At 43.7% G+C, this 18,285-nt stretch overlaps 1 protein-coding gene across 1 annotated transcript in view; it reads right to left on the bottom strand.

The window, feature by feature from the left end:
* Minar1 (membrane integral NOTCH2 associated receptor 1) overlaps window positions 1-4,173 on the bottom strand; it is a 30,975-nt gene extending 26,802 nt beyond the window's left edge. The window contains exon 1 of the mRNA XM_028758903.1: window positions 3,804-4,173. The gene's annotated coding sequence lies outside the window, so the exon portion shown is untranslated. The remainder of the gene's footprint in view (window positions 1-3,803) is intronic.
* Window positions 4,174-18,285: the final 14,112 nt, after the last annotated feature.

The following is an 18,285-nucleotide window of genomic DNA, read 5'->3' on the forward strand; positions in this document are numbered from 1 at the left end:
CAAACCACCTACCTCATACCCAACGCAAACCACCTACCTCATACCCAACGCAAACCACCTACCCATACTCACACATACCACTTACCCACACCAACACATACCACCTACCCATATCCTACACATACAGCCTCCCCATATCCTACGTCCTACATCTCTACCCTCAACTGTCACTCCATACCTATTACTTAACAAACAGCACACACTCTACCCATACCCTTCATAGCCATGGCCTACTCATACTGTACACATCAACTACTCACACTCTGAACCCTGCACACTCCCCACACACTCCCCGCATATTCCCAACACACTCCCCACACACTCCCCACACACTCCTTACATGCTCCTCCATCCCCATCACCACCAATTCTACACACACACACACACACACACACACACACACACACACACACATAGTCAAAAACTCTAGTTTCTACAGCTCTGATTAATCTTCCAACAATCTCTCCCTCATTCCTGATGGTGGCCTCTCATGCTGCCGGTCACTTAAGCTGCCCTGTCATTCTAAAGTTCTCCAGTCCTATAAGCTTGTTGACCTCTTATATTGTTGTTGGGGTTTTTTCCTCAACTATTTACTTTTAGGCTTTTAAGATACACATAAAGCCACATGGTTATCATCTTGCTTGAAACACCTTTTTTTTTTAAGTCCCAGAGTTATCCCAGATGCTGCATTGTGGCTGCCAGCCATACCACAGGAGTCACTGAGGATTAAAATTACCAAACACAAAGTAAACTGAGCAAGGCCACAGAGAATGGGCATTACTGAGGAGGCTTCTCAAGTCTGGGCGCAGTAGATCACTCACTGGTAAGCCGCACAGATGCTCTCATTAGAGAGCCTGGAGAATTACTCAGGGCACCAGAAAAGCCACATTGTGGTTGGTCATAGTCAATAAATCACGCTGGAATGGTGGCATCAAGTCATATGTGCATGCATAACACACAGACACACAGACACACAGACACACACACACAACCGACAGTCCATTCTGAAGGTCGCTCTCTAATTTAAGTAAAGAATTAAAAAAAGTCAATCAGTATATCATAGCTGTATGGCATGGCCCATTCATTCAGCTCGTCCCTCTCCACTATCACTTAATAAGACAGGATTTCATGGGAGTCAGGGTTGGAGTATAAATACCACGCTCAGGTATGTGCTTGTTATTGGGGTAGGAAGGACTCAGTGCAGGTAAAATGAACATGGCACACTGACAACATTGAGCTAGAGACCACAACATTTCACTTGGAATACTGAAAGGAGATAGTGGGCCACATTCTTGAAAGAATCCTTCCAGTAATCTGTTTCATCCACTTAAATTTTATGTAAGCTTAATATAGAGGGTTCTATTCTAAAAGAGAGTAAAAGGACATGATTCGATAATCTGGTTTGATACACTCTCTCTTTTTCTCTCTTTCATATATATATATTACATATGTTGCATATATAATGACATGCACAAAAAACATGCAAAAAGTTAAGCATTGCCCAGATCATACAATGAATTAGAAGCATAGAGCTGCTTCTGCTTGCCTTACTTTCAATGTTCAATATCCTTCTTTTCTTCTTTTTCTTTTAATTTACACTGAGCCTGCAGGGTAAGCTCCAAAAACAAACATTTGAATGTCAGCGGGAAAAGCTAATCAGTGAGCATTAGCACCATATTCACAGAGGAATTTGGAACCTTTTCCCAGCTAGTCTGAGAAACGAATTGCCACTTGGCTGGAGCAGCAAACAGGGTTTTCCCCTTCCTCCTCCTGGTCTTCACATTCCAGCTCCCTGTGCATAGGCCATGGCTGCAGCCCTGCTTTCTGCTTCATGTTGTCCGAGGTTTCCAAAGAGCTTGTTTGAAGGAAGAAGCAAAGAACAGAATCCCATACCCATCCTGTGTGCTGTGACACACAGAGACAGAACAGACAACTTGCCAGAAGCACAAATCTTTCAAAGGGAACATTAGAGTTTCTAGATGCTGGAAAGACACAGAAATTTTGCCTCTGGTGTTGGCCAAGAAAATAATGATATAATATATCCAAAAATTCCTAAGGAATACAACACTGACAATGGAACCTTTGTCTCTCTTCCAACTATTAAGTGGTGTGCAACACTTTCACACATCAAATTTATCAGAAATGCAAATGAAGTGTTTGATTTGCTCTTTCCCTAGCAATTGACATTTATTTTCACATAATTTTAGATCTATATCACTCTCACACACAATAAGAACTAGACTTTCCTAAGCAGACATTTCAGGTTTCCCTGCAGGCACCAGTGGGAAAAAAAAACCAAAAACCCCAAAAACCTCTAAACTGGCTGGGTTTTTTTTTTGTTTTGTTTTGTTTTGTTTTGTTTTTTGTTTTTTGTTTTTTGTTTTTTGTTTTTTGTTTTTGCAGACACTCCAGCCTTTCTCATTTTCTCTTATCCTCTGATACATAAAGAGAAACCCTATTCAAAGGGCTTGTTCAGGCCAGCCACCCAACTCTCTCCCACTACTCTTGTTTGAGTAATGTCCCCTCCCCAGGCTGTCAATGAGCTGACATGGAGCTTGTCTCAGAAGGCTCCTATACCCAGAGCAAGTGGCTAGCTTCTACCTGCAAGGAAGACTTCATCAGGAGAGGTGGTAATGGAAGTTCGTTTGCAGGGAGATGGGGGTAAATAACCGGTCAAATGCCCTGCCCCTCGATTACTCCTGGAAATCCTTCATGCCATGCTGCATAACATGCCAAACCCCCAATCGCAGCCGCAATGGCAGCTGCCATGGTTCCACCAGCTCCTAAGGAAATCACCCCATCCTTCAAACAAAACGTAAGTTCTACAAAACCGACCTGTGTTACAACACAGAGTCCATGTCTCTCCTCCTCTAGGTCTTGACAAACCTTACTTAATTCCCACTGAAAAGACTAACTCACCTCCCCATTCCCCATCCCCCCACCCCCACCCCGGTGTTTACAACCTTTGAATACCGGCCACTATTTCACAAACGATGCTGGCATGCATGCTGTTAGAGCAAGCTACTCAAATCCCTCAGTGAAGCTCCCTGCACTCTTGCAGAGAGGACCAATGATTACTTGCTGGTTTTGTGGCCTCGGAGAGTACCGGACTTGGCAGGGATGGCGGCAGAGCAGGTGGGAAAGGCTGCAGAGCGCTGAGCTGGTGTGTGAATGAACTGAGCTCTGTTGCCAGCCAGGCCGTGCTTTGGTGTTTTCTGGCAGGTGAAGCTGACCACCTCCGGGAGGAAAGACATCCCCTTTCCACATCAACGTGCCTGGAATTGAAGAATGGGATACACTGGTCCGTTCTTCTAGGGTTTGTCTAGTTCTCCACTTTACTCCGATAGGTCAGAGGGGTTTCACACAGTTCACCTACTTGACCCCCAAAACACCGTTGTCTGAAACTAATTCTTAACCAGGAAAACTTGCCAGAACTATGTGGTCTTTGGCCATTGTCTCTCTACCTTCATCTCTTTTTCCTCCACCAGATATGGCTAAGCTTATCACCTACCACGCGCGCACACACACATGCACAACCCACATAAATACACACCCCACATGAGCGTGCACACGCACACCCCTTTTCGACTACAGTACCGAGCTCAGCGAAAAGGGTCCCCGCGCCCAGGCGGCCTGCAGTCAGGAACCTATCGGAGCCAGAGAGGAGCACCAGCAGCCTGGAACTTTACACAGAGTCCCCGTCCCCGTGTAATAGCAACCGGCACATAGCAATCACACCTTGCACGCACACACTTGCACGTGTGCGCCCGGGTCCCTATCGGTCTCCTGCTTTCTGAAGTTACCTGTGGGGGCTGCTCCAGCTCTTGGTCCCCGGTTCTCCGCAGGTCTTGCGTGGCTCTGAGGTGGTGGTCCACACGGCCTCCAAGGCAGAGCTTCCTGTAGGTTCCCTAGCCAAAAGATGCCTAGGCTCCAGGGCAGCCCAGGCTTTGCACTTGGGGCAACACCCCTGGCGCAGGGCAACTTCAGCACCCACAGCGCGAGGTCCGGATCTGCAGGCTAGGGTCGCACCCGGGCTTTCCTGGGAAGTCGGCAGCCAGTGCCCACTAGCATGATGGTGGGGCTCTCAGCGGCCGGAGGATGCGGCCTCAGAGTCCAGATCAGCCCCAATCTCGGTTTCTGAGGCTCAGCCAGTGTCGCCACGTCACGGTCTTGGATACCGTGGGCAGCTCGGGCCAGGAACCCGATGGCCGGAGACCCAGTTTAGCCTCTCCATCGTCTCCCGCCTGGAGAGCTGAGGAAGGCAGGACTCTCCAGCAGTGGGTACGCGCTCCCTGGGGCGGGAGGGGCGGACTCGAGAGGGGCGCGGCAATAGCGCCGAGGGCGTGCCCTGCCAGAGGCTGCAGCCACCTAGAGAGTGGGTGCCCGCACCCCTAGAGTCCTGAGAAGGCCTCTGTTTCGTTAGGAGGGGTGCCTGCTGCGCCGGGGCAAAAGCAAGGAGACGTTGGAGCTGGAGGGAGCCTAGGGCCAGATCCACCCCCTGGGTTTGCTTCTCCCTATTTCCCGATGCTGAAGGTGACTGCGGCCCCCAGTGGAGAAGCAGAAGCTAACATCCTTCGCTGCTCTCCTTTTCTACTGGTGCACTCTGATCCCCCTTCCGGGGCCTCAGACTCTGCAGTGCTTCATGAGGCCAGGGCAAACTGGTCACTTGGCTCATTGATGCTTCCCTCTTGGCCGGTGTTGGCTTCTTTGGTACCCAGATTGGAGAGACTAGCGTTCACGTGACCAGCCCTCCCCAAACACGCACGCACACACTTAACCGAATAGATCTCCAAAAGTCCAATTGGATACATCCATGAGAACTGGAGGCTTTCCCCAAGCCACTCAGGGTACTGCAGTGGGACTGAAGTGCAGCAGCTTGCCTGTGGTGCCACCATCTATACAGATTGTCTTCCTCAGCTGGGAAAGTCTCTCAGGCAGCACTTTAAAGAAACGGAATTGTAATTCCAAACTCGTGGAATCAAGAGAAGAGAAAAAAGAGAAAGGAATGGGATGATGGGAGGGAAGGGAAGTGGAGAGAAGGGAAAGGGAGGGAAGGGGAGGGAAGGGGAAAGCTACTATTGGGGAACAAATAGCTAAGGGGTAACACCCTCTCTGAGTCACATTAAGTGGCTTTTCCAAGAGTACAATCAAATTCAGGTTCCTGGATAGCTTTGTGACCCGTGGTCTGTCTTCTGTCCTTGAGAGGTGATGGGGGCTGTGGGGGACACAGCACTCCATAACAACTTCCCTGCATGAGTTTCCTGCTATGACTGGAAGTGTTCTAAAAGTGAACCTGTTAATACATGGATACTTTAAATAAAGCCTTGTGGGGGTAATAAGCTGCCAGCTAGATTTTCCCAGAATTTCACCCTTCTTTAACTTTAGTACCAGGCAAGACCAAGCTCATACAGGGGGGACAAAAGCAAATGAGAAGTAAAATAAAGGTCGAGTTTATTTGATCCGCTGTACCTTGCTTGCCTAGGAGGCTAAGTTTGTAAATGTCTTGGGTCAAACATTCTAGGTGATATCAGCTTTCCATCAGTATAACAAAGATCTGCTAATTTATACACAAGGCAAAGATGGGCAGAGGGAGACTCAACCCCAAGGAATAATAAATAACCATGCTGAGTAAGAAGTCCATTTGGATTTCATGGCGAGAGCTTCGGATGCTGCAGCAGCCTGGTTGCTCAGAGAGTAACTGAGACCTAAGCAAACAAATATTTCTTCCAAAGCCAAGACTGGTGAAATCCAGAGGACTGAAGTAATTGGAATGGGAATCTGGAGGGAGAGCATCTGCCTGTTCCTTTACTCTTTTATTTTTCACATGTTGTTTTCCCTCCCATTTCATCCCAAAAGAACATCTCTGAGTCCAGACTCCAGAAGGAAACAAATGTAAACCTTAGAATGGGGAGGGAGGGCTGTTTAATTTGGTCTTGTTTCCCTGTACACTAAAAATTTTTGGAAAATTTCAAACAGTATGAACTTTTACATTTTAAACAGTATAAAGATGCATGTAGAGTGCAGGTCTCTGATCCTACACTGCCTCTTCTAGCTGAATTCTGTAAATCTACCCCTCAAGTAACTTCAGGCCTTGCAAAATTCCACTAGTGTTCTATTCTGTACCATACTTCTCCTCAGGGCAGAGTATATATGCTTAGGATAACTGTCAACCCCAGAGGCCCATGTGTTAGAAAACAAAATTGGTGCCAAGGTTGGGGCTACCCAGTACAAAGATGAGTGGCCTAGTAGGAGGTCCTTAGGTCACTGGAGCCCCAGCTCTTGAAGGAGCTCCTGGGATTCTGATCTCCTCTCTTTTGTGTCTCTTGACATTGAAGTGAGCAGTCCTTAAGATGGACTCCACCACCACTGGTATCCAGAGACCTGAGCCGCAGAGCTTTCTGAGCATGGTCTTGAGCACTCAGAACTGTGAACTTAAAGAATCCTTTTCTATTACAAGTTAACTACCTCAAAGCTCTGTCTGGTGGGGGGAAAAGGACTAATGCACACAGGTGCTGGAACACTGAAGCCAGAGGGGCTCGTGTGGGAATCTGTCCTTGGAGAGAGCCTGGGATTTTGCCTCTGGCTACCTCCCTGTACGAACTCGACAGTGTCATGCACATACTTTTGTGTAGTGCAGGTCGTTTCTCTGCATCACACACCTCACTGTACTCAGATCAGGACAAATCATTCACAAATGTTCTACTTGACCTTAATATTTGAATTGAGAAACATAGGTAGTTTCAGGCATACAGATCCTCAGGTGTGAAATTGATAAATCTATTGAGCCCACAATATGTCTCCATGGGTGTCAGAACCACTGCAACCACAGAAAAGATATGCATCAATAGTCACATTCTCTATTTGGATTTCTCAGAGACTAACATCTTCCCCCACTCTGCTTCTTCTTGCTTCAATTCTTTCAAAATCTTTCTCTCTAATATGCCCCATATTCTCTCTAAATGCATAACTATATATTTCTGCACATTTCCTTTCTGGTCTCCTTTCTAATGTTTTTCATTCTACGCATACATACTTTCTCCCTTTACTTCAAAGGAAAGATGATGACAGCGAAAAAATGAGTAAAATCAGAATTCTCCTTAGAAACAGGCAAAATCTACCCTCATTCACACATGAATTCTTTTTTGTCCATCATAATTAGATCTCATTTGGGGTGCTATAGATACACCTCAGTATTAGAAAGGACACAGGCTGTAGCATCTGTGTTATTGCTTCTTACCTGATGATTATATAGGGACTTGAGACTATTTCTCACTCAGTCTCTCCTGAGCTTTGGTTTCTGCAACTATAGAAGTAAAACAAGAAGCCTCACAAGGTTGGGAAGAAGCTTAAATAAATGCATGTGTAAGCTTCATCATAGACATTCAGCCAATTTGTGTGGCAAGAGAGACAAAGATATTAAGAAAGGAAGAAGGAAGAAAAGAGATGAACGAAGGAGAGAAAAGAAGGGATGGGAGAAGGAAGAGATAAAGGGAAAGGAGGGAAGTGGAAAGGGAGGAAGGGAGGGAGAAGCAGAGGGAGGGAGAGAAGGAAGAAGGAGGGAGGGAGGGAAGGAAGGTGGAGGGAAGGAGGGAGAAGAGGAGAAGGGAGAGGAGAAAGGAGAAGGAAGAAAAGAAAGTCTTTTATTTCAGGGATCTAGGCAAAAAGCTTGACTGTACCAGTGAACAAGGGAAACTTTTCCCTCCTCTGGGCAGAAAGGGTAAAGTGTAGCCTCCTTTTGAGCACTGAGAGATACTGCCTTGCTGGTTTAAAATGTCAGGTAGCACAACCCAAAGAGCATGGGCTCAGAGGTTAGTGCTCATTCAACAGCATTCTCTATGCTCCTCTGGGCAGCAGAGAATCCTGAATCCTCGCAGCTCCTGGGGGCTCTAGGATAGTCACCTGTCAACACAGGTGTTTTAGAAACTTACCTGGAGTTTTCTAGGTCCCATCCCATTAAACCTCACTATTCCTGCATTGTGTGTAAGATCTTAAAGGGATATGAATTAAGCAGAAAGAAATCTCAGAGATTAAGACACTGGTTTCAAATAATAAAAAATAGCGACTATGCTCTAACTTAATCTCCCAGTGAAAGTGCTTTGCTATAATACCTGTTCCCAGACAACCTTCATCACTGTCCAGAATGTACAGCAATAGGCTTATGAGACATGAGTTTTGGATTCAGTGAACAGAGTGGCTTGTGAGTCCAGTGGGTAGAGACTGATATCAGTAGATTGCTGATCAAACAAATGATGCCCAGAAGGGGCTATAAACTTCTGAACCAGACTCTGTAGATCTGAAAATAGAATAGAGATCTTTCCAATGCAGCACCATGTTCACAGTGGACTCCTCCTTGAATCTCCTCCACTGCATTCCGGTACGCAGCAGGACAACTTCACACTGTCCAGGAGTTTCCCCGAGTCCAGCTGGAGACAGGTGGTATGTTTGGAAGGTCATGGGATATTTGTTATTATTAATATTATTTCTGTTGCTATTTAGGGCTGTCCAGGTTTTTTTATCATCTTATTTTGGAAGAAGCTGACATTGTGAAATGTTGAGGTTTGCACTTCTGAACCTTGGCAGCTAGAGAAGGAGCAGGTGGCCTCAGTTGGCCAACCCCATTTTCTTTCTTGAAGTTGTGAAATTTGAAGCCAGCCACATGGCTACATTTAGACATTGTTCCATGCACTTGTGGTGTCTATGGCACAGTGGCCTGAGAGTTGTGAAAGCCATGGAGTCTTAGCAGACCCTTTGTGTGACATGGCGTTACATGGGTTTCTCCTCCAGGTTCCCCAGTCCCTGTGCATTGTCCTCACTTGTTCCATGAGAGGATTGCATGGATGCTCCTGGAGACCTGTGCTGCTCTGACATTTAAGCATCTTGGGATATGTAGAAGAGAGTCCCCAAACATCCCAGCTGCTAACTTTTTATAATCAAATGACTAATGCGCCGTCATGAGGAAGATATGAGGGAAGGAAGCAGAGAAGGGAGAAGATCTCCCCATGCCTTATTTGCTCTCATTTCCATCATACGGAAAGGGCAAGACAGGGAAAGTTGTTGTCCTGTGCATGGATATGAAAGGAAGAGTCAGGCAATGTACTTTGAAGAACAGACATTGTCATTACTTGTTAATTTGTGGTGTCCAAAGGGGCCATAGCCATGCACTGTATGCACTAAGAGGAAACCACAGTTCCTCCTTCCATTGATGTGTCATTCATAGATAAAGTTTTTGTTAAGTTGAAACTTGAATCTCCGAAAGAAGTGACTAGGACTTTCTTCTCATTCTTTTCAACAGCACCCCAATATTCAACATCCGGGGGACTTGGGAAGCCAAAAAAATGACTTTGCATGGATCTGGGTTAATATATTCTAAGCAGGATAACCGTGACTGAAGTATAGGCACTCTGTAAATATTTCCCTCATGACTTAGATGCCCTTGTCAAAATTACTTCAAACAAATCTCATCCACTCCTAATTCCCCAGAATAAAGTGTAAGGCCCAAGGCGTAGGAGGTACTTTACATATGTTTGTAGACTCATCTGTACTGTATTTCCAGGGCATTCCATCTGGGTAGTTCTCTATGGGCCTCGAATTAACCTCACATTATTTCCCTGAGGGAGAAGTTCCATTTGTTTGTTTCCTTATCATGACGTGACAGATGGGTGAACAAGACCACACACTGAATAAAAAGACTTCACCAAGGTCATTTGGAAAGGGGGGGGATTGTCAAATGCTGATCTGACATTTTCTCCTCGAGGCTGAAGCTCAAAAAGAAATTAGAACTTCATTCAATACACTAAATATTACTGTCTTCACAGAAGTCAATGAAAGGAAACTCAATTCAGAAGAATGGCTACAAAATCCCCTTGAGGCTCTGCATGGATTGCTGCTGCTGTGGGTAATGTTTTATGATCAGATAAAGCCTGGCCTCTCTATCAGACCTTCTGAAAACCAAGCCCATGATTTTCCCAGAGTTCTCTGGATCTTTGAGATAAACAAAACTATTTTTAAGGTTGGCACAAATGTACATGTCTCCAGGTTTCTGCTAAAAAAGCCATTTACTTCCTTATCTGAGAATGTTGAGGCTGCCGCTCAGCCTGTTTCACCCAGAAGCCGCTCAGCCTGTTTCACCCAGAACCATCTCTGAGCTAAGCAAAAGAAAGGCAGCTTCATCAGCACAGACAATAGGGTAACATGCATGTACTCATACCGAAGACACTCTGAGTACACCTGAATGCAGCAATGTCACCAATAGATAACAAGTTATTTAGAACATACTATATCTGGAACATCTGTCCTAGGACCTATCTTTCTTAATCTGTACAAAAATGCTATAAATTACGCCATGCCCTTGTTCTCATTTCACAGATGGGATGTTGAAGCAATGAGAGATTTAGTTCTTACCCAGGGTCACTTTGCTCATAAACTTTGGACCAGGGATTTGAGCCTAGGAAGTCTAAAACAGTGGTCCTCAACCTTTCTAATGCTCTGATCCTTTAATACAGTTCCTCGTGTTGTGGTGACTCATAACAATAAAATAATTTTGTTACATCATAACTGTAATTCTGCTAATATTATGAATCATAATTTAAGTATTTGATAAGCAGTATATCTGACCCCCCCCCAAGGGGTCTCGACCCACAGGTTAAGATCTGCTGATCTAGAACTTGTTCTGTATCTTTTATCATGTGTCTTTTGTTTTTAAGTCTTAGGAGACACGTTTTGTTTTCTATATGGTACATATTTCCTTTGGTATATGTAATGTATCTTAGTGTTATACCCATGCTCTATTTGAGCAACACAAGACACTTACAGACATTACCTTGTCCTCACTTAGTTCTTGACTTGCAAAGTAGGAATGCAACTTAAGAGCCAACAGTAAACAATTTCCACCTAAGATAAGTATAATATTAAACATTTCTCAGTCTCTGGCTAATAACTGAATCTCCCTTTAATATCACAAAATACAATGTTTAACATGTCAAGACATGCCCCAAATTTTTATAGCATTTTCTCTTTGCTTTTCATTTTGCCTCATTACTTATTTTTCCAATATAATATTTTTATTGCTTATTTGGGAATTTCACATAATATATCCCAAACACACTCACTTCCCAGTCTTTTCTGGTCTGACGCTTCTACAGAAGAAGAGGAAGGAGGAGGAGGAAAGAAGAAAGAAAAAAGAAAGAAAGAAAGAAGGAGAGAAAGAAAGAGAGAGAGAAATTTTAAAAAGAACAACAAAAAAAAACCCACACAAGTTCAATTTGTGTTGCCCATATAATCACTAAGGCATGGTCAAACTCTGAGTCCAGCCCCTTAAAGAAACCTCCACCTGTACCTCCACCAAAAGCCATGAACTGTGGAGAGCATCCTTATTACAATTCCTAGGAATCCTCTTGGATGGCTTCCTGTCTAGGCTGTTACGTTTTTGTGGGGTTGGATAAGGGTCATAGAATTCTATCTTCACTTGAGAGTGGGTAAGTGACAAGTGACTTCTCCTTTAAAATGTCATATTCTCCACAGGAGAGACACCAGGAAAGTCCTCAGAACAAGAGGCTATCAGTTAAATATAGATTAGTGTAGAGACCGGGTGGTCATAGAAATGAAAGGAGTGTCATTTTGCTGATAATTGTTTTATTGCCTTAAATAAGAAATAGAGACAATCCTATAAAAATTTGAAGCAAGTATTAGTTACCAAAAGATCTACCCTCTCCTGAAAAACCACTTCGCCAGCCTTTTATATGCCCTTCCATAGGTAGACTATGAAAATAAAAGCCAATTAACACAATGTTATTTTATTCAATGGTAATTATCCTATATACATTATTTATATATTAATTACAAATTAATTTCCTCCACCACTAAAATATTTTGAGGAGCACTGTATATTGGTACACACACACACACACACACACACACACACACACACACACTAAACTTGCCTTATTCTTTTCCTAAACTTTGAAATTATACAGACTCATATGCATTTGTCTTACTACTTTTATAGTTTGACATTTCAGTGCATAGATCACATCCTTTATTTAATGGCTCCTTCTCAGTGATGTCCAGATCATTCCTAGATTTTTACTGCTGGAAATTTTGATGCCACTAATGTCCTTGAGCACACCGTTTCACACGTTAGTGATTAAATGCCTGTAGGAAAAAAATCCTTGCAAGTGTAACTGCTGAGGCAAAGGGCATATGAAATTTTAATGTATCAATATTGAAATGTTACCCTTCTTTGAGATTCTATCAACACACTGTCCTTCAGTTGGGATTTCGGTTCATCAACTGTTTGGTTTCTCCTCCGCTGCTCTGTGCTCGTGCTTATCTTCTTGGCTGTTTGGAAACACTTTTTCTTTTCTTTCTCTTCTGTTCTATGAGCTTTGCTTATATATAAGAGGTAGAATTTATTTATTTACATTTATTTTGGAAACCATGGCATATACTTAGACCAATGTTGCAATGTATTTTTCCATTAAATTTCTTCACTTGTTTATATGTTTGTTTGGATGGTTGGCTGGATTTGCTTGTTTGTTTGATTTTATTTTCTTTTTTTCTGTTCCATACCCCACTTTCTTCCTTTAGTCTCCATGCTCCAAAGTTTGTGTTAAAATACCTGAATCTTCTAACTCAAAAGAGACATTTCCAAGTGATGTTGCCTGGTTGTGAACCAAGGGGAACGTCCTGCTTGAGGAATGTGGTTGGAGGCTGTTCACAAGGTTGTGTGGGACTCAAGACAAAGGTTGGGAAACGTTTCAATTTTAACCTGCTTTCTTGGAGGGATCAGTTCCTGCCAGGCTGCTGTGGTGAAGGTCTGGCTTCTTCCCTCTGGTGACAAGCTATTTACGTAGCTAGGGTGTGTCCCCATGTACTCAGATAGCTACTGTTTCTCTCTACATCAGAACTTGCCTACCTCTTTTGGACTAGGATATGTTGCCTTTTTTGGAGAAGTGCTAGTTTTCAGTGGACATGTAAGGGAGGATATATCTCCACATCTTCTTCCTGCAGCATACTCATATGTCTGCCACAGCACTGAGAAGTGCTCTTCTTTTAGGGTTTCTCTAGGTAGCCCTGGCTTGCCTGGAACTGAGAATCTGCCTCCTGCCTCCTGCCCCCTGCCCCCTGCCCCCTGCCCCCTGCCCCCTGCCCCCTGCCCCCTGCCCCCTGCCCCCTGTCCCCTGTCATGTGCCACCATTGCCTGGAACTGTTACTTTTTTTTCCAATCAATGATGGACTCTATATCATTTTCGTCAATTTGGAGGTCACTTTTGGGAGTTGGGAGGCTTAGAATTTCAACATCATTGGAGCTTAAGTACTGCCTATCTCAGTGAACTCCTCCTGACCTAGCCAATGGAGAGACAGGTTTTTGGTAGATATAGTGACAAGCTTGCAGGAGGACCAAAAGCCTTCCTGGACTTGGAGGGAGAAGACATGCATTTGAAACCTTTCTTTGCTGTTCACTCAGTAAAGTCTGCCTTTGCCCCTGTCTCTGCCTCCCAGTGCTGGCAGTAAAGTAAGGTCTGGCATGTCACCGAGGCCTCCACATCACTGTTGCTTAAAATGTGATGCTCCTGCTACTGTGACCCACAGACCACCACCTGCCCACCACAGGAGAAAGGAACTAACACAAACCTTTGAAAACTCTGTAGCACCCCAACAGGTGTGGGTTGGTTTTCATAAGCAATTGTGTCTTATTTTTGCATGTCTTCCTTCATTTTATTGTCATTTTACTGTATTCATTTTCACTATAATTCATAATCACTGTAATTATTGTCCTAGTGATGTGTTTTTATTTTAGTACATGAATTGTTGGCTTGAGCAACTTAGAAATTAAAAGACACACAGTGATCTTCAAAGGTGCCAGTTTGCACATCACTGCTGCGTAAAATCTTCCCACCTCAAAGGACGTGGACATCTGTGCCCTTGTGTGTTCTGTGGGGTCAGTGCGGGACAACAGAGGATCCTCTGACTCTAAGGGAGTGAGAAAAGCTCAAAAGGGAGATTAAGGTTAGTCCTTACCACAGAAGATAGCTTGATAGTCTGTAAAAATTGAAGAATTCCAGTCTCAGGAGTAGTCTTTAATGGGTGAGGACTCATGAGAGCTGCCTCCCTGGGGCCCCTGCATGCCTGGCTCATCAGAGAATCTCCTCTCCTATAATCTCTACTCTCTAAGACTTGGAACTTTCACTTACTTCCTGAATCTTTTCAGCCTCCTGGAGGGAATGTTTCCATTTGAAGGAAATTACTACAGAACACAAGTTGCCAGTGATCATTAATCACCACAGATCCCTAAAGAAGTAACCAAACTATGTCTGCATCCAAAGCTCTTACAAATATCAGATGAAGAAACTAAATATTGGAAACTATATCTCACAAAAAGGTGTGGCGTTATTTTAATATAGCTATCACTACTAGGTTTGGCTAATGCCACCATTTTGGAAACCTCCTGTGAACCAAATACTTACATGGCTGCAAATTCCTTTATAGGATTTTCAAGCAGTACCTATCAAAATATGCTCACCCCTTAGCCTAGCTGTCCTTTAAGCTCAAAAGAGAATCATAGGATGAATCCTACCTCTATCCAGTTGCTTCACTTGTTCTTGGCACTACAAAAAAAAATAACTCATTGAGTTGGAAAAGATTAATCTAAAATATATGATAATTTTGTAACTAGACCAAAGTCTTTGTTCATACTGCATAACCTCATGAGGTGTGCAGATAAACTCCATGAACAGCACCAATAACCCAGTATTCAGAGTCCTTCAGAAACAGCTGTGTTGCAAGGCCCTGTAAACCACTTCCAGCATGTGAGTTTGTGTCTATCAGGGATAGGCTTTTAACCCAAACTGCCTGCTGATCAGGATTCTGCCTGACAAAAACATGGCCTCTTGCCCTTTGGACCTGCTGTGTGCTTGCTCTACATTTTCAGAAATAGAAAAGAATTCTGTGCCACCTAGAACATTTAGTAAGAAATTAAACAGTCAAACAGGGACCACTGGGCCTGCAGCAGCAAATAGAGATTTTTAACCTCTCTTGTCCCTGCTTAATGGAAAGGTCATGGGAAGCTAAGAAGACACTGGATATGGGCCAAGGAGAGATCACTAGTGTTGAAGGAAGAGACCTTCCAGAGGGCACTGGCTATCTGAACTCAACACTTAAAGCCTTGCAGTTTTAGAGAGGAGAAAGCTTGTCTGCAGCATCCATGTTACAACTACCATGGATGGTTTCTGAGGCCAGCCTTAGTGGAGAACTACTGTGCTGATTAGAAAGAGTCATTAACTGTACTTAATAAGACTTGCCTGCAGGGATTCCTCAACCTACTTGGGTTTAATGGGCAGGTACTTACATTAACAGTTTTCTAACCTGTACGTTACATACGTGTGACTGTTAAGGACTGAGCTGCTTGGACTGAGCATTGTTTGAACTCAAATCATCACCTCTCGAGTACAAATGAGAGAAAGATAACCCTATCAAGAGATGAACTTGATAGGACAACTGTCCTATTGGAGCATGCTATCTCTTTCTTGGGATGGACAAATTCATCTCAGCTCACTCAGAGTTACAATGCTGCACGCAATGCCTGCCATCTGCCTGTCCAAAGGCAGACGGATAGTCTGCTATTTTTCCAAAGGAGACGTGAACAAGCATCTACTCACCCCGAATATGGCCTTGATGATAGACCAAAGAAACAATTCTACCCTAGCCCAGCTAAACCAATAAGCCTATTGGGCTTATTCACAGGAGGATGGATGACCTCAGAGTGGCTGCCATATGAAAAAGTTGCACATCAGCATGGGTGATGACCTCTTGAAAAGTGCATAAACACAATCCCCTTGTCATCTAACCTTACAGCTCGAGTAGAGTGGGTGATCAGTCACAGCTGCTTCATTTTCAAGATGGACATGTGTTGTAGTTAGGGTTTTACTGCTGTGAACAGAAACCATGACCAATGCAACTCATAAGAATGACATTAATTGGGGCTGGCTTACAGGTTCAGAGGCTCAGTCCGTTATCATCAAGGCAGACGTGGGGCTGGAGGAGCTGAGAGTTCTATTTCTTGTTCTGAAGGCAGCTAGCAAAAGGCTGACTTCCAGGCAGCTAGGACTAGGGTATTAAAGCCCATGCGCACAATGACACACCTATTCCAACAAGGCTACACCTCTTAATAGTGCCACTCCCTGGGCCAAACATATACAAACCATCACAACATGTCATACTTAGAGGACAATACTCTACAACAGAGACTTGATAGTTCCCTGACAAGGTGCAGATCTACCAGATTCCATGGTAAAAAGGTTCCTTGGTAGTTATCATTAATAGAGGCTCACAAGGACAGATAGAGATATTTTTATATTCTATATTATAAAGGTACACTTATACTCTGTATTGTTCAAAAGAATATGCACATATATTATGAGCAGCTCAGCAAACATACACTTTAATGCATTTGTTGTTCTGAGTTAAACCCCACCCAAGCAGACAGTAAGACTGAGACTGCAGACCCTGACTCAACTCAGAATCCTTGTGTCTCAGCTGCCCAGACAGTTGATAATGAATGATACACACATGAGATGAGGAGAGGACCGCCAAGGCCATGAATCTCAGGGACAAAGCTGACTACTTAACCAGGGACAAGACTGGGGTTTTGGATGACTGACTGCCTTTCTCTTCCTTATATGATCCGCTGGCTAATGATGAGCTAGCTGTAAGACCCACTGGCTTCTCAGATCACTGGCTCTTTGGATAAACCACAGCTTCCCCAAAGTTTAATTCTTGTCTTTATTCATTGGCATATAAACTCTGGTTTTCTGGATACAGTGCCACAGGCCATTACTATATTTAGGTGGATAGAGAGGAATACTGAGAATAGAAGATCACACTTCACATCGATAACTTCTCTGTCAGTAGATTATGGTTCTTATAGACCTAGATGTCTGTTCCTGTGTGGTCTTCATTAGCCAGCTACCATGCTCTTAGCCTGAATTGCAAACTATTGTGAGTTTGTGACAATTGGAGGTATATTATTAGACTTATTTTCAGTTTTCCCACTTTCTGTTCCCACTTCCTTCAGTGTCTCAAGGTATTTCCACAATGGGTTTTCCCCTCACAACTGTTCATCTTGAAGATCAAAGTCCTCAAGAGGTTGAGGGAATCTCAAACAGGAAAAGGAAAGGAATAGCCCCTTCAGAGCATGAAGCCATTATTAATAAGGTGAGTCTGTTCCAGAGAAATGAGACTTTTGTCACTTGGAAAGAGATGACAGAACTGGAAAGCTGAGACTCTCTTATTACAGGCAGATGACACTAAGTGGGCCTGGATCCAAGAAATCTGTGCCATCACAAATCAGTTCCTCCTTTCCAGATGTGTTTGGTGAGAAACTTGAGAGATACTTGAAATACACATGCCAACTGCCGGTTCTGAGGTGAACTAAGAGTTGCAAAACGTATTTTTAAAAAGATACAGTAGGGAGCCAAGATGTGAGGAACAGCTTTAGCTGTGGTGGAAAACAATTTATGGTGCTAAAGGAAAGGTTTTGAAAAGTATGGGACTCATATTTAGGTGGTGTGTCCTTGGATGCTGTTAGAAGAAGGAGGAGGAGGAGGAAAAGGAAGAGGAGGAGGAGAAGGAGGAGGAGGAGGAGGAGGAGGAGGAGGAGGAGGAGGAGGAGGAACAACTGCTTAAGAAGCCAAATGCAAAGAAAACCCCTCAGTATGTGGACAAGAATGGGAAAGCATGGAGAAGAAATATAACATAACCGTCACAAGATTTTTCTACAACAGTTCCTCTAGAAGTATTACCTTGCTGTGAAGGGAGTAAGAATAGAAATAGGGCTCAGGGATGAAGAAGATACTTCCCCACCACACCGAGGAATTATTGTGTGCTACGCCACGTCAGCCATATCAAGGTTTGCAGTTATGTTCTCAACATGCACACCTGTAATAAAAGTTGAGGTTTCATCTTTTAGGGAATATTATTTTTATACTGATGATGGCTTACACAGACACACATCTTAAACCAGAGCAAAGGGAAGAGATCAGCAGCCTCACAATCCTGGTGTCAGCGCACCTGCACTGACTTACTTGACCCAAATTCATCATAGACTTCTTCTAATTAAATCTACTGTACAAAAGTTTTAGACACTACTTCTGTTGATTTTGAGTTGTAGTTTCCAAAGAATATAGCCTCCTCCTTAGTAGCAAGACGATAGTTAATTAAATCCATCTCAAAATCAGAAATACAAATATTACCAGGAAATTGCTTGTAAGGAAATATAGAGATCTAAGC

Source organism: Grammomys surdaster, unplaced genomic scaffold (genome assembly GCF_004785775.1).
Source record: "Grammomys surdaster isolate TR1022 unplaced genomic scaffold, NIH_TR_1.0 126248, whole genome shotgun sequence".
NCBI lineage: Eukaryota > Metazoa > Chordata > Mammalia > Rodentia > Muridae > Grammomys > Grammomys surdaster.